Source organism: Saccopteryx leptura, chromosome 3 (genome assembly GCF_036850995.1).
Source record: "Saccopteryx leptura isolate mSacLep1 chromosome 3, mSacLep1_pri_phased_curated, whole genome shotgun sequence".
Classification (NCBI taxonomy): Eukaryota; Metazoa; Chordata; class Mammalia; order Chiroptera; family Emballonuridae; genus Saccopteryx; species Saccopteryx leptura.
In genome coordinates this window covers 173,464,912-173,487,792 of record NC_089505.1, presented here as the reverse complement: position 1 = coordinate 173,487,792, position 22,881 = coordinate 173,464,912, and the positions used below count along the sequence as shown (strand labels likewise).

The 22,881-nt window shown below is 37.5% G+C and overlaps 1 pseudogene; it reads left to right on the top strand.

Annotated features, from left to right (window-relative positions):
• The first annotated feature begins 21,603 nt into the window (after positions 1 to 21,603).
• LOC136398364 (ribosomal L1 domain-containing protein 1 pseudogene) lies at positions 21,604 to 22,292 on the top strand (annotated as a pseudogene).
• The last annotated feature ends 589 nt before the right edge of the window (positions 22,293 to 22,881 follow it).

Sequence of the window (22,881 nt, the reverse complement as noted above, 5' to 3'; positions counted from 1 at the left end):
ATTTGAAGTTTTTTGAGGAACCACCATACTTTCCTCCATAATGGTTGTACTACTTTACAGTCCCACCAACAGTGAATGAGGGTTCCTTTTTCTCCACAGCCCCTCCAACATTTGATATTACCCGTCTTGTTGATAATGGCTAATCTAACAGGGGTGAGGTGGTATCTCATTGTAGTTTTGATTTGCATTTCCCTAATAACTAATGAAGCTGAGCATCTTTTCATATATCTGTTGGCCATTTGTATCTCTTCCTGGGAGAAGTGTCTATTCATGTCCTCTTCCCATTTTTTTATTGGATTGTTTGTTTGTTTGTTGTTGAGTTTTATGAGTTCTTTGTAAATTTTGGATATTAGGCCCTTATCTGAGCTGTCGTTTGAAAATATCAGTTCCCATTTAGTTGGCTGTCTGTTTATTTTGATATCAGTTTCTCTTGCTGAGCAAAAACTTTTTATTCTGATGTAGTCCCATTCATTTATCTTTGCCTTCACTTCTCTTGCCATTGGAGTCAAGTTCATAAAATGTTCTTTAAAACCCAGGTCCATGATTTTAGTACCTATGTCTTCTTCTATGTACTTTAGTGTTTCAGGACTTATATTTAGGTCTTTGATCCATTTTGAGTTAATTTTAGTACACGGGGACAGGCTGTAGTCGAGTTTCATTCTTTTGCATGTGGCTTTCCAGTTTTCCCAACACCATTTGTTGAAGAGGCTTTCTTTTCTCCATTGTGTGTTGTTGGCCCCTTTATCAAAGATTATTTGACCATATATATGTGGTTTTATTTCTGGGCTTTCTATTCTGTTCCATTGGTCTGAGTGTCTATTTTTCTGCCAATACCATGCTGTTTTGATTATCGTGGCCCTATAATATAGTTTAAAGTCAGGTATTGTAATGCCCCCAGCTTCATTCTTTTTCCTTAGGATTGTTTTGGCTATTCAGGGTTTTTTATATTTCCATATAAATCTGATGATTTTTTGTTCCATTTCTTTAAAAAATCTCATAGGGATTTTGATGGGAATTGCATTAAATTTGTATATTGCTTTGGGTAATATGGCCATTTTGATTATATTTATTCTTCCTATCCAAGAACGAGGAATATTTTTCCATCTCATTGTATCTTTTTCGATTTCCCTTAACAATGCTTTGTAATTTTCATTATATAGGTCCTTTACATTCTTTGTTATGTTTATTCCTAGGTATTTTATTTTTTTTGTTGCAATCGTGAAGGGGATTATTTTTTTGAGTTCGTTTTCTAATATTTCATTGTTGGCATAGAGAAAGGCTATGGACTTCTGTATGTTAATTTTGTATCCTGCGACCTTACTGTATTGGTTTATTGTTTCTAATAATCTTTTTGTGGAGTCCTTCGGGTTTTCGATGTATAGGATCATATCATCAGCAAAAAGTGATACCTTTACTTCTTCTTTTCCGATATGGATGCCTTTTATTTCTTTGTCTTGTCTGATTGCTCTGCCCAGAACTTCTAGCACCACGTTAAATAAGAGTGGAGAGAGTGGACAACCCTGTCTTGTTCCTGATTTAAGGTGGAAAGTCCTCAGTTTTACGCCATTTAATATGATGTTGGCTGATGGTTTATCATATATGGCCTTTATCATGTTGAGATATTTTCCTTCTATACCCATTTTGTTGAGAGTCTTAAACATAAAATTGTGTTGTATTTTATCAAAAGCCTTTTCTGCATCTATTGATAAGATCATGTGGTTTTTGTTCTTTGTTTTGTTGATATGGTGTATTACGTTAACCGTTTTGCGTATGTTGAACCATCCTTGAGATTCTGGGATGAATCCCACTTGATCATGATGTATTATTTTTTTAATATGTTGTTGTATTCTGTTTGCCAGTATTTTGTTTAGAATTTTAGCATCTGTATTCATTAGAGATATTGGTCTGTAGTTTTCTTTCTTTGTGCCATCCTTGCCAGGTTTTGGTATGAGGGTTATGTTGGCCTCATAAAATGTGTTTGGAAGTATTGCTTCTTCTTCAATTTTTTGGAAGACTTTGAGTAGAATAGGAACCAAGTCTTCTTTGAATGTTTGATAGAATTCACTAGTATAACCGTCTGGGCCTGGACTTTTATTTTTGGGGAGGTTTTTAACAGTTTTTTCTATTTCCTCCCTGCTGATTGGTCTGTTTAGGCTTTCTGCTTCTTCTTGACTCAGTCTAGGAAGGTTGTATTGTTCTAGGAATTTATCCATTTCTTCTAGATTGTTGTATTTGGTGGCATATAATTTTTCATAGTATTCTACAATAATTCTTTGTATATCTATGATGTCTGTGGTGATCTCTCCTCTTTCATTTTGGATTTTATTTATTTGAGTCCTGTGCCTTTTTTCCTTGGTGAGTCTTGCCAAGGGTTTGTCAATTTTGTTGATCTTTTCAAAGAACCAGCTCCTTGTTTTATTGATTTTTTCTATAGTTTTTCTGTTCTCTATTTCATTTATTTCTGCTCTGATTTTTATTATCTCCTTTCTTCGGCTGGTTTTGGGTTGTCTTTGTTCTTCTTTTTCTAGTTCCTTAAGGTGTGAAGTTAAGTGGTTTACTTCGGCTCTCTCTTGTTTGTTCATATAGGCCTGAAGTGATATGAACTTTCCTCTTATTACTGCTTTTGCTGCATCCCAGAGATTCTAATATGTCGTATTTTCATTTTCATTTCTCTGTATATATCTTTTGATCTCTGCGCTTATTTCTTCTTTGACCCATTCATTTTTTAGAAGTATGTTGTTTAGTTTCCACATTTTTGTGGGTTTTTCCCCCTCTTTTTTGCAGTTGAATTCTAGTTTCAAGGCTTTATGATCAGAAAATATGCTTGGTACAATTTCAATTTTTCTAAATTTGCTGATATTGTCTTTGTGGCCCAACATATGGTCAATTCTTGAGAATGTTCCATGTACACTAGAGAAAAATGTATACTCTGTCGCTTTGGGATGAAGTGTCCTGTAGATGTCTATCATATCCAGGTGTTCTAGTATTTCGTTTAAGGCCACTATCTCTTTATTGATTCTCTGTTTGGATGACGGATCTAGAGCCGTCAGCGGAGTATTGAGGTCTCCAAGTATGATTGTATTTTTGTTAGTTTTTGTTTTAAGGTCAATAAGTAGCTGTCTTATATATTTTGGTGCTCCTTGGTTTGGTGCATATATATTAAGGATTGTTATGTCTTCTTGATTCAGTGTCCCCTTAATCATTATGAAATGACCATTTTTGTCTCTGAGTACTTTTGCTGTCTTGTAGTCAGCATTATCAGATATGAGTATTGCTACACCTGCTTTTTTTTGGGTGTTGTTTGCTTGGAATATTGTTTTCCAGCCTTTCAATTTGAATTTGTTTTTATCCTTGTTGCTTAGATGTGTTTCTTGTAGGAAGCATATAGTTGGATTTTCTTTTTTAATCCATTCTGCTACTCTGTGTCTTTTTATTGGTAAGTTTAATCCATTTACATTTAGTGTAATTATTGACACTTGTGGGTTCCCTACTGCCATTTTATAAATTGCTTTCTGTTAGTTTTGTATCTAGTTTGATTCTTCTCTTTTGTTTTTTTATCATTTGTTTTTGTTTGTTTGTGTTCCATACTTCTTTCCTCTGTTGCTACCTTTTTTAAGTCAAGTGTTTTTGTGGTGGTTTTTTCTAGGGTGGTTACCATTAAGTAATGAAAAGGGTACCTACCATATTCATTGTAGTACCCTATCTTATAAGTATTTCTGCACTTCATCGTCCTTTGCTACTGTTAATCTCCATCCTCTCCCCCCTTTTTTTCCTTTGTTGTCACAGTTTAAGTTTGATTTTATTGTGTTCTTGGTGGAGCTGTTACTTGTGGTGTTGTTTTCTTTTGTTCTTTGAATCTGGTTGGAAAACCCCCTTTAGTATTTCCTGGAGTGGGGGCTTTCTGTTGATAAATTCTCTCATCTTTTCTGAATTTGTGAATGTTTTTATATCTCCTTCATACTTGAAGGATAGCTTTGATGGGTATAGTATTTGTGTCTGAAAGTTCCTCTCTTTCAGGGCTTTAAATATTGGGGTCCACTCTCTTCTAGCTTGTAGAGTTTCTGCTGAGAAATCTGATGATAATCTAATAGGCCTTCCTTTATATGTTGTACTCTTCTTTTCCCTGGCTGCCTTGAGAATTTTTTCTTTGTCATTGGTTTGTGTCATCTTTATTATGATGTGCCTTGGAGTGGGTTTGTTGGGGTTAAGAAAACTCGGTGTTCTGTTTGCTTCTTGAATTTGAGGCTTTAGTTCTTTCCACAGGCTTGGGAAGTTCTCGTCTATTATTTGTTTGAGTATATTCTCCATTCCATTTTCTTTCTCTTCTCCCTCTGATATACCTATTATTCTTATGTTATTCTTTCTGATGGAGTCAGACAATTCCTGTAGGGCTTTCTCGTTTTTTATTATTTTTGAGTCTCTTTCTTCTTCTCTCTGTTGTGCCTCAAGTTGTTTGTCTTCTATTTCACTAATCCTATCTTCAATCTGGGCTGTTCTGCTAGCTAAGCTTGTTACCTCGTTTTTCAGCTCGTGAATTGAGTTTTTCATTTCTGTTTGATTTGTTTTTATAGTTTCAATTTCCTTGGTAATATATTCTTTGTGTTCATTGAGTTGTTTTCTGATCTCCCTATATTGCCTTTCTGTGTTTTCTTGTATATCTCTGAGTATTTTTAAGATTTCTATTTTAAATTCTCTGTCATTTAGCTCCAAGGCTTCCAATATGTTAAGTCTTTTCTCCATAGATTTTTCCACATCTATTTGTGTTACCTCTCTTTCTTTTGTATCCATAATATTCGATTTCCTCTTTCTTATTGGCATCTGAGGGTGGTCTTGTTGATAGCACTAATTAGAATTAATAAAGAGTAAAAAGTAAAAAAAAAAAAAAAAAAAAAAAAAAAAAAAAAAAGGTAAAACACCCCACAAAAAAAAACAGTAATAATTTATTACTTCCCCCTTTTTTTCTTTCTTCTCTTTCCCTCCTCTCCCCTCCTCAGGGAAATATCGTGCCTATAATGGAGGGCCTGATTTGGGGTGAAGAGTTCAAGGGGCAAAAAAAGGGGAGTAGGGACCTACTAAATGCAAAAAAAAAAAAAAAAGGAAGAAAATCTTAGACAAGCATAAGATGATTTGCTTGTGAGTGATGGTCAACTAAGAGATATAATGAGAGGGATAAGAGGGAACCAGAAAAAAGGACAAAAAAGAGAATAATAAAGAAGAAAAATACAAAAATGATAAGTAAAAATCTGTTGTATTAAGTGGAGCGAAGACTAAATACAATGGAGACCTTGGGTTGGGAGGACCCAAAATGCCACAAAAATAAACAAACAAGAAAAAAAACAAAAACAAAAGCGAAAAAGAAAAATAAAGCCAAAAAAAAGCCTTGAGTCCCAAATTAACTAATTTGTTCGTGATTGAGGATTAAATGGGATGAGAGTAAAACGAGAAAAGAAAAAACGAATAGAAAGGAAAAAATAAGAAAAAGAGAAAAACGAAGGAAGAAATAAAAAAGGAAGAGAAAAAAACAAGATAAAGCAAAACAAAATAAAACAAAAGAGGAGAGAGTGAGAGTTAAGTGTTTTGGAGTATAACCTTAAAGGAGGGTGAGGATGAAGAAGAGAAATAAAATGTAACACTTATGGGTAGTGTAGTTCAAGAAAAGGGAAGCATAAGATGGGCAGAGAATAGAAGGACCGAGGTGGAGGAAATAAAGGCAATAAGATAGAAGAAACAAACAACAACAAAAAAAAAAAAATTAGTGGAACAAGTTGTAAAGTCTGTGGATTTTTCTTGATTTTGAGATGTTAACTTCTTCCTTTTTCTTTTCTCTCCCTCTTCCTGGTCGGTGACTCTGTACCCCAGGCTCTGCCCCTGTGTCACACTTAGGTAGGGATTTGCAGTTGATGGGATTCTATGGCAATGTCATATAATTGGCTTTAGTCTTGCTGGTAGTCAAGGCTTGTTGGCGTTTGCAGGGTCCAACGATGAGAGAGTTTGCTTTCCTGGATTCTCTCTCCTAGTCCCCCCTTCCTGAATTAGCAGCCTGGTGATCCAGCTATAAGGCTGCAACTGCTTCTGCCTGGGGAGTAAGAGGCTCAAAGAGCTGGGAAATCCCCACTCTATCCCCACTCAGTGCAAGGCTTTGGGAAAGGCTCTGGCAGTCAGGGCCTCCAGTGTAATCAGGCGGGGGTGGGAGTCAATTGTTGTCAAGGTGACTGTTCAGCGCCTAGCATTCAGTTGGACCTCTCAACCCAGGCTTTCCACACTTTGTAGCCTGTTTCAGCTGGGAAGAAGAGGCACTAGTCTCTGCTTGCGACTAGTGTAGTATAGATCTTATTATCTGCCAAGTCCTTTTTGTTAGCGTTTATCCCTGAATATGGAGGCTCTATCAATCAGAAGTTGCCCCCACCCCTTTAGCGAGAGGCACTAAAAAATATCACACCTCTTGTCTTGGGTCGCTGAACTGAGAGAGATCTTATCAATTAGAACCGAGGGTGCGCAGATTTCACGGGTTAAGCTAATTTCAGTGATTGGGTCGCAGCTGTGCTCCCGAAGGTATTTCAGGCTGCCTGCGCTCGCCCCTCCCCCAAGGCTTGATTGTTAGCTTGAATGGCTGGGTGAGGTGCCCTGCCCACGGAGAGAATCTCCCAAGTAGGGAATACCGCCATGGGGCCTCTCCCGCTCCCCCCGCTGCTGGCAGCTGGGGCGCACTGGGCGCAGGATGATGGGGCACCCTGGGTGTGCGGGCCAGCAGGGCGCTCTGGGTGCGTGGAATGCCCAGGGTACACGCGCGAATGGGGTGCTCCGGGCACCGGTGGCTGGCGACTCTCATTCGCAGTGCGCGGGCCGCTGGGAACGTTAGCGGTCCTCGCTCTGCAACCGGACTGGGCGCGCCAGCGGCTGCTCGCCGCTCCATAGTGTGGGCGGTGCTCGCTCTGCAATCTTACCGGGCGCGCGCCTGCGGCTGCTCGCGGCTGCTGCTCGCGGCTGCTGTTCGCGGCTGCTCGCGGCTGCTGCTCGCGGCTGCTGCTCGCGCCTCCCGAGTGTGGGCTGACTCAGCACAGGCACACTTCCTTGCGGCTTGAATGAACGTCCCTGTGGTAGCTTCCTCCACACCCTCATCTCTCAGATTCAACTGATAACAGTCCTTTCGCTTTCAGTTTGTGTGGAACTCCGGAATGCTCCGAGGATAAAATTTCCTGTTTCTAGTTGATAAATTTGTTGTGATTTTGGGGAGATCTGTCGGTCATGCTGCTCACGGCGCCATTTCCGTGACGTCACTCCGAAGATAACCTCTCAAAATCAAGAATAATACACAGACTTTATAGCCTATCCCATTTTATTATATTTGTTCATTTGTTTCTCTTATCTTCATTCTTGATATTTTTTATTCCTCCTCCAATTTGGTCATTTAACTCTCTGCTGGTCTTACTCTTTCCTCTCCTTGAACGACACTACCCATAAGTGTTACATCTCCCATTATCTTTTCTTTCCTCTTCCTTTTTCTCTATGAGGGTTGCACTCCAAAACCCTTAACTCTCTCTCTCTCTCTCTCCTCTTTTTTCTTTTTTCTTCTTTTAGTGGTTCCCTCTTTTCTCTCTCTTTCTCTCTTTCTTTTCTCCCTCTATATTAGTTTATTCCTTTCTCCTTTACGTCTCCTCTCATTCAAACCTCAATAACGAACAATATCTTATCTGGGACTCAAACTTAAGTTTGTGGCATTATGGGGGGTTTTTACTTCACCTTTTTAACACACTAGTAGTGCTCCCATCCCTGGCTCTCCATTTTATCTAGTTCTTGTTCCACTAAATACAATAGTAATTTATTAATTTGTCCCCCCATTTTCCAGTTTCCCTCTTATTCCTCTCATCATAACTCTTAGTCAACCAACACATAAAAGCAAATCATTTTATTCTTGACCCAGTTTTTTTTTTATTTGCTTTTTGTGGGTCCATACACCCTTTTTTTTTCTTTTTTCTTTTTTTTTTTGCCCCTTAATTACTTCTCCCCAATTCAGGCCCTCCATTACAGGCATTGTTTGTTCTATTTAGTACAATATAATTCACAGTTCACCACAAGATTTTCTCAAGAAAGAGGGGAGAGGAGAGGAGAGAAAAAAAGGAGGGGGGGGAGAATAATTTTCCTTTTTTTAAAAAATTTTTTATTTTATTTTTCTTTATTTCATTATTAATTTTTTTAAATAAACTATTTTCAATTTTTATTTTTTTAACTTTTTATTCTTTATTAAATCTCATTAATACTATCAACAAAACCACCCTCAGATGCTATTAAGGAAGAGAAAAATTGAATATCATGGATACAAAACAAAGAGAGGTAACACAGATAGATGAGGAAAAATCTATGGAGAAAAAATTGAATATATTGGAAACCTTGGAGCTAAATGACAGAGAATTTAAGATAGAAATCCTAAAAATCCTCCGAGATATACAAGAAAACACAGAAAGGCAATTTAGGGAGCTCAGAAAACAACTCAATGAACACAAAGAATATATGTCCAAGGAAATTGAAACTGTAAAAACAAATCAAACAGAGATGAAAAAATCAATTCACGAGCTGAAAAACGAGGTAACAAGCTTAGCTAATAGGACAGGCCAGATAGAAGAGAGGATTAGTGAAATAGAAGACAAGCAACTTGAGGCACAACAGAAAGAAGAAGAAAGAGACTCAAAAATTAAAAAAAATGGGATAGCCCTACAAGAATTATCTGACTCCACCAAAAAGAATAACATAAGAATAATAGGTATATCAGAGGGAGAAGAGAGAGAAAATGGAATGGAGAACATACTCAAACAAATAATAGATGAGAACTTCCCAAGCCCGTGGAAAGAACTAAAGCCTCAAGTTCAAGAAGCAAACAGAACTCCGAGTTTTCTTAACCCCAACAAACCTACTCCAAGGCATATCATAATGAAATTGGCACAAACCAATGACAAAGAAAAAATTCTCAAGGCAGCCAGGGAAAAGAAGAATATAACATATAAAGGAAGGCCCATTAGATTATCATCAGATTTCTCAGCAGAAACTCTACAAGCTAGAAGAGAGTGGACCCCAATATTTAAAGTCCTGAAAGAGAGGAACTTACAGCCACGAATACTATACCCATCAAAGCTATCCTTTAAATATGAAGGAGAAAAAAAACATTCACAGATACAGAAAAGATGAAGGAATTTATCATCAAAAACCCCCCACTCCAGGAATTACTAAAGGGGTTCTCCAATCAGATACAAAGAACAAAAAAAACACACAAAAAACAAACAAAAAAAAAACAAAGCCACAAGTAAAAGCTCCAAGAAGAACACAATAAAACCAAATTTAAACTGTGACAACAAAAAGAAAGGGGGGGAGAGGATGGAGATTAACAGTAGCAAAGGACGATGGAGTGCACAAGTACTCACAAAATAGTGCACTACAATGAACAGGGTAGGAACCCTTTTCATTACTTAAAGGTAACCACCAGGGTAGGAACCCTTTTCATTACTTAAAGGTAACCACCATTGAAAAAACCACCACAGAAGCACATGAGATAAAAAAGATAGCAACAGAGGAAAGATGTATGGAATACAACCAAATAAAAACAAAAGATAGAAAAACAAAAGAGAAGGATCAAACAAGACACAAAACTAACAGAAAGCAATCTATAAAATGGCAATAGGGAACTCACAAGTGTCAATAATTACACTAAATGTAAACGGATTAAACTCACCAATAAAAAGGCACAGAGTAGCAGAATGGATTAAAAAAGAAAATCCAACTGTATGCTGCCTACAGGAAACTCATCTAAGTAACAAAGATAAAAACAAATTCAAAGTGAAAGGCTGGAAAACAATACTCCAAGCAAATAACATCCAAAAAAAAGCAGGCGTAGCAATACTCATATCTGATAATGCTGACTACAAGACAGCAAAAGTACTCAGAGACAAAAATGGCCATTTCATAATGGCTAAGGGGACACTGAATCAAGAAGACATAACAATTCTTAATATATATGCACCAAACCAAGGAGCACCAAAATATATAAGACAGCTACTTATTGACCTTAAAACAAAAACTGACAAAAATACAATCATACTTGGAGACCTCAATACACCGCTGACGGCTCTAGATCGGTCATCCAAACAGAGAATCAACAAAGACATAGTGGCCTTAAACAAAACACTAGAGCACCTGGATATGATAGACATCTACAGGACATTTCATCCCAAAGTGACTGAGTATATAATTTTCTCCAGTTTACAAGGATCATTCTCAAGAATTGACCATATGTTGGGCCACAAAAACAACATCAGCAAATTCAGAAAAATCGAAGTTGACCCAGCATATTTTCTGATCATAAAGCCTTGAAACTAGAATTCAACTGCAAAAAAGAGGGAAAAAATCCCACAAAAATGTGGAAACTAAACAACATACTTTTAAAAAATGAATGGGTCAAAGAAGAAATAAGTGCAGAGATCAAAAGATATATACAGACTAATGAAAATGACAATATGACATAATCAGAATCTATGGGATTCAGCAAAAGCAGTGATAAGAGGGAAGTTCATATCACTTCAGGCATATATGAACAAACAAGAGAGAGCCCAAGTGAACCACTTAACTTCACACCTTAAGGAACTAGAAAAAGAAGAACAAAGACAACCCAAAACCAGCCGAAGAAAGGAGATAATAAAAATCAGAGCAGAAATAAATGAAATAGAGAACAGAAAAACTATAGAAAAAATTAATAGAACAAGGAGCTGGTTCTTTGAAAAGATCAACAAAATTGACAAACCCTTGGCAAGACTTACCAAGGAAAAAAGAGAAAGAACTCATATAAACAAAATCCAAAATGAAAGAGGAGAAATCACCACAGACATCGTAGATATACAAAGAATTATTGTAGAATACTATGAAAAACTTTATGCCGCTAAATTCAACAACCTAGAAGAAATGGATAAATTCCTAGAACAATACAATCTTCCTAGACTGAGTCAAGAAGAAGCAGAAAGCCTAAACAGCCCTATTAGTAGAGAAGAAATAGAAAAAACCATTGAAAACCTTCCCAAAAATAAAAGTCCAGGCCCTGATGGCTATACCAGCGAATTTTATCAAACATTCAAAGAAGACTTGGTTCCTATTCTACTGAAAGTCTTCTAAAAAATTGAAGAAGAAGCAATACTTCCAAACACATTTTATGAGGCCAACATAACCCTCATAGCAAAACCAGGCAAGGACTGCACAAAAAAAGAAAACTACAGACCAATATCTCTAATGAATACAGATGCTAAAATATTGAACAAAATACTAGCAAACTGCATACAACAACATATTAAAAAGATAATACATCATGATCAAGTGGGATTCATCCCAGAATCTCAAGGATGGTTCAACATACGTAAAACGGTTAACGTAATACACCATATCAACAAAACAAAGAACAAAAACCACATGATCTTATCAATAGACGCAGAAAAGGTTTTCGATAAAATACAACACAATTTTATGTTTAAGACTCTCAACAAAATGGGTATAGAAGGAAAATATCTCAACATGATAAAGGCCATATATGATAAACCATCAGCTAACATCATATTAAATGGCACTAAACTGAAGGCTTTCCCCCTTAAATCAGGAACAAGACAGTGTTGTCCACTCTCTCCACTATTATTTAATATGGTACAAGAGGTTCTAGCCAGAGCAATCAGACAAGACAAAGAAATAAAAGGCATCCATATCAGAAAAGAAGAAGTAAAGGTATCACTTTTTGCAGATGATATGATCCTATACATCGAAAATCCCAAAGAATCCACAAAAATACTACTAGAAACAATAAGCCAATACAATAAGGTCGCAGGATACAAAATTAACATACAGAAGTCAATAGCCTTTCTATATGCCAACAATGAAACAACTGAGAACGAACTCAAAAGAATAATCCCCTTCACGATTGCAACAAAAAAAATAAAATACTTAGGAATAAACATAACAAAGAATGTAAAGGACTTATATAATGAAAACTATAAACCATTGTTAAGGGAAATCGAAAAAGATGTAATGAGATGGAAGAATATACCTTGTTCTTGGTTAGGAAGAATAAATATAATCAAGATGACCATATTACCCAAAGCAATATAAAATTTAATGCAATTCCCATCAAAATTCCAATGACATTTTTTAAAGAAATGGAGCAAAAAATCATCAGATTTATATGGAACTATAAAAAACCCCGAATAGCCAAAGCAATCCTAAAGAAAAAGAATGAAGCTGGGGGCATTACAATACCTGACTTCAAACTCTATTATAGGGCCACGACAATCAAAACAGCATGGTATTGGCAGAAAAATAGACAATCAGACCAATGGAACAGAATAGAAAGTCCAGAAATAAAACCACATATATATAGTCAAATAATTTTTGATAAAGGGGCCAACAACACACAATGGAGAAAAGAAAGCCTCTTCAATAAATGGTGCTGGGAAAACTGGAAAGCCACATGCAAAAGAATGAAACTGGACTACCGTCTGTCCCCCTGTACTAAAATGAACTCAAAATGGATCAAAGACCTAAACATAAGACCTGAAACAATTAAGTACATAGAAAAAGACATAGGTACTAAACTCATGGACCTGGGTTTTAAAGAGCATTTTATGAATTTGACTCCACAGGCAAGAGAAGTGAAGGCAAAAATTAATGAATGGGACTACATCAGACTAAGAAGTTTTTGCTCAGCAAGAGAAACTGACAACAAAATAAACAGACAGACAACTAAATGGGAAATGATATTTTCAAACATCAGCTCAGATAAAGGCCTAATATCCAAAATTTACAAAGAACTCATAAAACTCAACAAACAAACAAACAATCCAATAAAAAAATGGGAAGAGGACATGAACAGACACTTCTCCCAGGAAGAAATACAAATGGCCAACAGATATATGAAAAGATGCTCATCTTCGTTAGTTATTAGTGAAATGCAAATCAAAACAGCAATGAGATACCACCTCACACCTGTTAGATTAGCTATTATTAACAAGACAGGTAATAGCAAATGTTGGAGAGGCTGTGGAGAAAAAGGGACCCTCATACACTGTTGGTGGGAACGTAAAGTATTAATAGTACAACCATTATGGAAGAAAGTATGGTGGTTCCTCAAAAAACTGAAAATAGAATTACCTTGTGACCCAGCAATCCGTCTATTGGGGATATACCCCAAAAACTCAGAAAGATTGATACGCAAAGACACACGTAGTCCCATGTTCATTGCAGCATTGTTCACAGTGGCCAGGACATGGAAACAACCAAATAGCCCGTCAATAGAAGACTGGATAAAGAAGAAGATGTGGCACATATGCACTATGGAATACTACTCAGCCATAAGAAATGATGACATCGGATCATTACAGCAAAATGGTGGGATTTTTTTTTTTTTTTATAATAATTTTATTTTTTTAATGGGGTGACATCAATAAATCAGAATACATATACTCAAAGATAACAAGTCCAGGTTATCTTGTTCAATTATGTTGCATACCCATCACCCAAAGTCAGATTGTCCTCTGTCACCTTCTATCTTGTTCTCTTTGTGCCCCTCCCCCTCCCCCTTTCCCTCTCCCATTCCTCCCTCCCACCCCCCCCCCCCGTAACCACCACACTCTTATCAATGTCTCTTAGTTTCACTTTTATGTCCCACCTACCTATGGAATAATGCAGTTCCTGGTTATTTCTGATTTACTTATTTCGCTTCGTATCATGTTATCAAGATCCCACTGTTTTGCTGTAAATGTTCCGATGTCATCATTTCTTATGGCTGAGTAGTATTCCATAGTGTATATGTGTCACATCTTCTTTATCCAGTCATCTATTGACGGGATTTTTGGTTGTTTCCATGTCCTGGCCACTGTGAACAATGCTGCAATAAACATGGGGCTGCATGTGTCTTTACGTATCAATGTTTCTGAGTTTTTGGGGTATATACCCAGTAGAAGGATTGCTGGGTCATAAGGTAGTTCCATTTTCAGTTTTTTGAGGAACCACCATACTTTCTTCCATAATGGTTGTACTATTAATACTTTACGTTCCCACCAACAGTGTATGAGGGTCCCTTTTTCTCCACAGCCTCTCCAACATTTGCTATTACCTGTCTTGCTAATAATGGCTAATCGAACAGGTGTGAGGTGGTATCTCATTGCTGTTTTGATTTGCATTTCTCTAATAGCTAAAGAAGATGAGCATCTTTTCATATATCTGTTGGCCATTTGTATTTCTTCCTGGGAGAAGTGTCTGTTCATATCCTCCTCCCATTTTTTTATTGGATTGGTTGTTTGTTTGTTGTTGAGTTTTATGAGTTCTTTGTATATTTTGGATATTAGGCCCTTATCTGAGCTGTTGTTTGAAAATATCATTTCCCATTTAGTTGGCTTTCTGTTTATTTTGTTATCAGTTTCTCTTGCTGAGCAAAAACTTCTTAGTCTGATGTAGTCCCATTCATTAATTTTTGCCTTCACTTCTCTTGCCTGTGGAGTCAAATTCATAAAATGCTCTTTAAAACCCAGGTCCGTGAGTTGAGTACCTATGTCTTCTTCTATGTACTTAATTGTTTCAGGTCTTATGTTTAGATCTTTGATCCATTTTGAGTTAATTTTTGTACAGGGGGAGAGACTGTAGTCCAGTTTCATTCTTTTGCATGTGGCTTTCCAGTTTTCCCAGCACCATTTATTGAAGAGGCTTTCTTTTCTCCATTGTGTGTTGTTGGCCCCTTTATCAAAAATTATTTGACTATATATATGTGGTTTTATTTCTGGACTTTCTATTCTGTTCCATTGGTCTGTGTGTCTATTTTTCTGCCAATACCACGCTGTTTTGATTGTCGTGGCCCTATAATAGAGTTTGAAGTCAGGTATTGTAATGCCCCCAGCTTCATTCTTTTTCTTTAGGATTGCTTTGGCTATTCGGGTTTTTTTATAGTTCCATATAAATCTGATGATTTTTTGCTCTATTTCTTTAAAAAACATCATTGGAAGTTTGATGGGAATTGCATTAAATTTGTATATTGCTTTGGGTAATATAGCCATCTTGATTATATTTATTCTTCCTAACCAAGAACAAGGTATATTCTTCCATCTCATTATATCTTTTTCGATTTCCCTTTACAATGGTTTATAGTTTTCATTATATAAGTCCATTACATTCTTTGTTATGTTTATTCCTAAGTATTTTATTTTTTTTTGTTGCAATCGTGAAGGGGATTATTCTTTTGAGTTCGTTCTCAGTTGTTTCATTGTTGGCATATAGAAAGGCTATTGACTTCTGTATTTTAATTTTGTATCCTGCGACCTTATTGTATTGGCTTATTGTTTCTAGTAGTCTTTTTGTGGATTCTTGGGGTTTTCGATGTATAGGATCATATCATCTGCAAAAAGTGATATCTTTACTTCTTCTTTTCTGATATGGATGCCTTTTATTTCTTTGTCTTGTCTGATTGCTCTGGCTAGAACCTCTAGTACCACATTAAATAAGAGTGGAGAGAGTGGACAACCCTGTCTTGTTCCTGATTTAAGGGGAAAAGCCTTCAGTTTAGTGCCATTTAATATGATGTTAGCTGATGGTTTATCATATATGGCCTTTATCATGGTGAGATATTTTCCTTCTATACCCATTTTGTTGAGAGTCTTAAACATAAAATTGTGTTGTATTTTATCGAAAGCCTTTTCTGCGTCTATTGATAAGATCATGTGGTTTTTGTTTTTTGTTTTGTTGATATGGTGTATTACGTTAACCGTTTTACGTATGTTGAACCATCCTTGAGATTCTGGGATGAATCCCACTTGATCATGATGTATTATTTTTTTAATATGTTGTTGTATTCAATTTGCTAGTATTTTGTTTAGTATTTTAGCATCTGTATTCATTAGAGATATTGGTCTGTAGTTTTCTTTTTTTGTGCCATCCTTGCCTGGTTTTGGTATGAGGGTTATGTTGGCCTCATAAAATGTGTTTGGAAGTATTGCTTCTTCTTCAATTTTTTGGAAGACTTTCAGTAGAATAGGAACCAAGTCTTCTTTGAATGTTTGATAAAATTTGCTGGTATAGCCGTCAGGGCCTGGACTTTTATTTTTGGGGAGGTTTTTAATGGTTTTTTCTATTTCTTCTCTACTGATAGGGCTGTTTAGGCTTTCTGCTTCTTCTTGACTCAGTCTAGGAAGATTCTATTGTTCTGGGAATTTATCCATTTCTTCTCGGTTGTTGAATTTAGTGGCATAAAGTTTTTCATAGTATTCTACAATAATTCTTTGTATATCTACGATGTCTGTGGTGATTTCTCCTCTTTCATTTTGGATTTTGTTTATATGAGTTCTTTCTCTTTTTTCCTTGGTAAGTCTTGCCAAGGGTTTGTCAATTTTGTTGATATTTACAAAGAACCAGCTCCTTGTTCTATTAATTTTTTCTATAGTTTTTCTGTTCTCTAATTCATTTATTTCTGCTCTGATTTTTATTATCTCCTTTCTTCGGCTGGTTTTGGGTTGTCTTTGTTCTTCTTTTTCTAGTTCCTTAAGGTGTGAAGTTAAGTGGTTCACTTGGGCTCTCTCTTGTTTGTTCATATATGCCTGAAGTGATATGAACTTCCCTCTTATCACTGCTTTTGCTGCATCCCATAGATTCTGATTATGTCATATTGTCATTTTCATTAGTCTGTATATATCTTTTGATCTCTGCACTTATTTCTTCTTTGACCCATTCATTTTTTAAAAGTATGTTGTTTAGTTTCCACATTTTTGTGGGATTTTTTCCCTCTTTTTTGCAGTTGAATTCTAGTTTCAAGGCTTTATGATCAGAAAATATGCTGGGTCAACTTCGATTTTTCTGAATTTGCTGATGTTGTTTTTGTGGCCCAACATATGGTCAATTTTTGAGAATGATCCTTGTACACTGGAGAAAATTGTATACTCAGTCACTTTGGGATGAAATGTCCTGTAGATGTCTATCATATCCAGGTGCTCTAGTGTTTTGTTTAAGGCCACTATGTCTTTGTTGATTCTCTGTTTGGATGACCGATCTAGAGCCGTCAGCGGTGTATTGAGGTCTCCAAGTATGATTGTATTTTTGTCAGTTTTTGTTTTAAGATCAATAAGTAGTTGTCTTATATATTTTGGTGCTCCTTTGTTTGGTGCATATATATTAAGAATTGTTATGTCTTCTTGATTCAGTGTCCCCTTAGCCATTATGAAATGGCCATTTTTGTCTCTGAGTACTTTTGCTGTCTTGTAGTCAGCATTGTCAGATATGAGTATTGCTGCACCTGCTTTTTTTTGGATGTTATTTGCTTGGAGTATTGTTTTCCAGCCTTTCACTTTGAATTTGTTTTTATCCTTGTTACTTAGATGAGTTTCCTGTAGGCAGCATACAGTTGGATTTTCTTTTTTAATCCATTCTGCTACTCTGTGCCTTTTTATTGGTGAGTTTAATCCATTTACATTTAGTGTAATTATTGACACTTGTGAGTTCCCTATTGCCATTTTATATCTTGCTTTCTGTTAGTTTTGTGTCTTGTTTGATCCTTCTCTTTCATCTTTCTATCTTTTGTTTTTATTTGGTTGTATTCCATACATCTTTCCTCTGTTGCTATCTTTTTTATCTCATGTGCTTCTGTGGTGGTTTTTTCAATGGTGGTTACCTTTGAGTAATGAAAAGGGTCCCTACCCTGTTCATTGTAGCGAACTATTTTGTGAGTACTTTTGCACTCCATCGTCCTTTGCTGCTGTTAATCTCCATCTTCTCCCCCTCTTTCTTTTTGTTGTTCTCACAGTTTAAATTTGGTTTTATTGTGTTCTTCTTGGAACTTTTACTTGTGGCTCTGTTGTTTTTTTTTTTTGTTCTTTGTATCTGATTGGAGAACCCCCTTTAGTAATTCCTGGAGTGGGGGTTTTCTGATGATAAATTCCCTCATCTTCTCTGTATCTGTGAATGTTTTTATTTCTCCTTCATATTTGAAGGATAGCTTTGATGGGTATAGTATTTGTGGCTGAAAGTTCCTCTCTTTCAGGACTTTAAATATTGGGGTCCACTCTCTTCTCGCTTGTAGAGTTTCTGTTGAGAAATCTGATGATGATCTAATGGGCCTTCCTTTATATGTTGTATTCTTCTTTTCCCTGGCTGTCTTGAGAATTTTTTCTTTGCTGTTGGTTTGTGTCAATTTCATTATGATATGCCTTGGAGTAGGTTTGTTGGGGTTAAGAAAACTCGGAGTTCTGTTTGCTTCTTGAACTTGAGGCTTTAGTTCTTTCCACAGGCTTGGGAAGTTCTCATCTATTATTTGTTTGAGTATGTTCTCCATTCCATTTTCTCTCTCTTCTCCCTCTGATATACCTATTATTCTTATGTTATTCTTTTTGGTGGAGTCAGATAATTCTTGTAGGGCTACCTCATTTTTTTAAATTTTTGAGTCTCTTTCTTCTTCTCTCTGTTGTGCCTCAAGTTGCTTGTCTTCTATTTCACTAATCCTCTCTTCTCTCTGACCTGTTCTATTAGCTAAGCTTGTTACTTCGTTTTTCAGCTCGTGAATTGAGTTTTTCATCTCTGTTTGATTTGTTTTCATAGTTTCAATTTCCTTGGACATATATTCTTTGTGTTCATTGAGTTGTTTTCTGAGCTCCCTAAATTGCCTTTCTGTGTTTTCTTGTATATCTTGGAGGATTTTTAGGATTTCTATCTTGAATTCTCTGTCATTTAACTCCAAGGTTTCCAATATATTCAATTTTTTCTCCATAGATTTGTCCTCATCTAGCTGTGTTACCTCTCTTTCTTTTGTATCCATGATATTCGATTTTCTCTTCCTTAATGGCATCTGAGGGTGGTTTTGTTGATAGTATTAATTAGATTTAATAAAGAATAAAAAGTTAAAAAAAATAAAAAAATAAAAAATCAAAAAGTTGTTTTTTTAAAAAAAATTAGTAATGAAATAAAGAAAAATAAAATAAAATAAAAATTTTTAAAAAAGGAAATTATTCCCCCCCTCCTTTTTTCCTCTCCTCTCCTCTCTCCTCTTTCTTGAGAAAATCTTGTGGTGAACTGTGAATTATAACAAACAATGCCTGTGATGTAGGGTCTGAATTGAGGAAAAGTAATAAAGGGGCAAAAAAAAGAAAAAAAAAGAAAAAGAAAAAGAAAAGCGGGGGTATGGACCCACAAAAAGCAAATAAGGAAAAAATTTGGGTCAAGAATAAAATGATTTGCTTTTAGGTGTTGGTTGTTTAAGAGTTATGATGAGAGGAATAAGAGGGAAACAGGAAAATGGGGGGACAAATTAAAAAATTACTATTGTATTTAGTGGAACAAGAACTAGATAAAATGGAGAGCCATGGATGGGAGCACTGCTAGTGAGTTAAAAAGGTGAAGAAAAAACCCCCCAAAATGCCACAAACATAAGTTTGAGTCCCAGATAAGATAATTTGTTTGTAATTGAGGTTAGAATGTGAGGAGATGTAAAGGAGAAAGGAAGAAACTAATATAGAGGGAGAAAAGAAAGAGAGAGAGAGAGAAAAAAGAGGGAACCACTAAAAGAAGAAAGAAGAAAAAAAGTGGAGAGAGAGAGAGATAGAGAGAGAGTTAAGGGTTTTGGAGTGCAACCCTCAGAGAGAGAAAGGAAGAGGAGAGAAAAGATAATGGGAGATGTAACACTTATGGGTAGTGTAGTTCAAGGAGAGGAGAGAGTAAGACCGGCAGAGAGTTAATCGGCCAAATTGGAGGTGGGAAAAAAGTATCAAGAATGAAGATAAGAGAGACAGACGAACAAATATAATAAAATGGGATAGGTTATAAAGTCTGCAGATTATTCTTGATTTTGAGAGGTTATCTTCTTGCTTTTTCTTTTCTCTCCCTCTTCCTGGTCAGTGACTCTGTACCCCGGGTTCTGCCCCTTTGGCATGCTCAGGTAGAGGTTTGCAGTTGATAAGTCTGTATGGCAATGTCATGTATTGTGCTTTAGTCTCGTTGGCAGTCAAGGCTCATTAGCATTTATAGGCTCCGCCAGTGAGAGAGTCCGTGTTCCTGGAGCCTTTCTCCTAGTCTTTCCTTCCTCAATTAGTAGCCCGATAATCCAGCTATAGGGTTGCTGCTGCCTCTGCCTGGATAGTAAGAGGCTCAAAGAGCTGGCAACTCCCCACTCTATTTCCACTCAGCACAGGGCTCTGGGTAAGGCTCAGTCAGTCAGAGCTGCTAGCATAATCAGGCGGGCTTTCTGCCCACTCAAAGACCTCTGGCTCTGCCACTCTGTCCGGTAACACAGGCGGGCGCCCACTTCCGGGGCGCTTGGAGGAAACTCTCGTTCAGTATCTGTGTGCGCAAACCAGGATATCCGGCCAGCAGTCTCACGCTCTGAGTGAAACCCCCAACCGCATGGACAAGTTGCAGCGTTGGAATTGGCTTTTGCTCCGTCCCCGTGCGCGGCTTTTGCAAGGCGCTGGGGCGGCCCGAGTTACCGCTTTGGCCCACACAAAGGCCCCTGACTCTGCCCCTCTGTGCGATAACACGGGCGCACACTGCCGAGGCACTCGGAGGAATCTCTCATTCACTATCTGCGAGCGCAAACCAGGATATGAGGCCGGCCGCGTTTCCCTCTGAGTGAAACCCCCTCCGGCACGGAAAATCTCCACCGTTGGAATTAGTTCTCGCTCCCTCCCATGCACGGCTTTCCTAGGGCGCTGGGGCTGCCCAGAGACTCTGCCCTCGGCCCACAGAAAGGCCTCTGACCCTGCCTCTCCGTGGGGCAACACGGGCACCCACTCTCGGGGCCTAGGAAGAAATCTCTCGCCCACTAACTGCGCGCACGCCGACCAGGAGACCGGGTAAAATGGCCACCCCGCTTGTCTTTCTTTGTTTGGGTTTGGCGCGAGTGTTAGCTTGTATTGCCCGGGTTGCCACAGGATCAGTTTTTCCTCAGCTTGGATCTCCGTGCCACAGCCTGGTTCGGCTGTTTGTGCCGCAGCCTGGATCTATTCACCCCCTTTGCCCGCCTCAGTTTCTATATTCACAGTTACCAGAGAAAGCCGCCCTGTTTAGGTTAGTGAGGAAGGCGGAGCATTTCTTACTCCCTAATTCCTTCGGGGTTTGGTTATATATTTAGCCAATTTTTCACTCGACCATACCTTCGGGTGTATTGCGAAGCATCTGGAGGCTCCAAGTATAGGTTTTTCTGTTTCTGGTTGAAGATCTTGTTGAGTTTTGGGGGAGATTTATTGGTATCGCTTCTTACCCCGCCATTACTGTGACATCATCTTGGGATCTTGATAACATTATACAAAGTGAAATAAGTAAATCAGAAAAAACCAGGAACTGCATTATTCCATACGTAGGTGGGACATAAAAGTGAAACTAAGAGACATTGATAAGAGTGTGATGGTTACAAGGGGAGGGGGGAGAGGGAGAGGGAAAGGGGGAGGGGGAGGGGCACAAAGAAAACTAGATAGAAGGTGACAGAAGACAATCTGACTTTGGGTGATGGGTATGCAACATAAGGGAACGACAAGATAACCTGGAGTTGTTATCTTTGAATATATGTATCCTGATTTATTGATGTCGCCCCATTAAAAATAAAATTATTAAAAAAAAAAGAAAAAAGAAGCAAAGAAAATACAGAAACAAAATAAAACAATGAAAAAACAAAAGGAAAAGAAAAGAAACAGAAGGCTTATGAAGCACGCTAGAAGGCTACATCAGCCACAACTGCTAGTGGTCCTCCAGTGAAGGTCCTGGACCCAGAAGAGCGCGACCCCATGCCTGCTAAGAAAGTGACCTCAGAGGGAAAGTCTAAAATAAAGTGCAAGGAGAATTCAAAGAAGAATCTTCCACAACTGGTCCCAACAGGAAAAACTGCAGCAAAAAAAAAAAAAAAAAAAAATGTAGAGATACAAAATGTGCCACAGGAGAGAAGTCTCCAAAACAGAGTCCTGGTCCCAGCACACCTAGTGGGAAGAAAGACGTTCACTGCTCTGGACACCCCGAAAGCAGCAGAGCCAGGACCCCAGGTAGAGGCCCAGGGAAGAAGCTAAGAATCCAAGAAGAGGTGTAGGAGGAAAGGAACTTTGCTGGGGAAAACAGACCCAAGAAAGATGCCCAAAAACCCAGAGGCGAAGTTCCTCACAACAGCTAATCAATCTGCAAGAAAAACTCCTCACATGCCCAAATAATGGCCCAAGAAACCCAAAGTGCCCCTGCTGACCAACCAGGAGGAGACCTTGGAGCTGCCTGGAGAGCTTAGGAAAACACCTGGGTCCTGCCCTTGTTGCAACCTTTTTGGAGAGTAAGTCTTAGACTTAAATATGTTTAAAACCTCCCCCAAGTAATTCGGATTTGTTCATGGGTGTAAGAGCCAATTGTTGGAATCCATTTTCAAAATTGTTCTTCTGTGTATTTGCTAATATAGTAGAAAATACAGTGCTTTTATTAAAGTGTAACATGTACTTCTGAGTATATTAAAAATAAAAAAAAGTAATGCTAAAAAGTATAGTATGTAGTAATGAATACATAGCCAGTAACATGGTCATTTAGTATTCTTACCAAATGTTATATAGTGTACATTACATAATTGTATGTGCTATACTTTTTGAAAAATATTATATTTCTCCATGTATAAGATGCACCTTAATTTTGGGGCCCTAAATTTGAAGGAAAAAATGTATTATACAAAGTTACTGAACTCAAGTTTTATTCATCATAAAATTCATACAACTCCTCATCATTGTCAAAACTCCCATCTATTAGCTTGTCCTCATCTGTGTCTAATGACAAATCACTGTCTTCATATAGTCTTGTCCTCAGTTCTATCTATGGCATTTGAAATGCCACAACCACTGTATAAGACACACCCAGTTATGAGACCTCAATTTTTTCAAA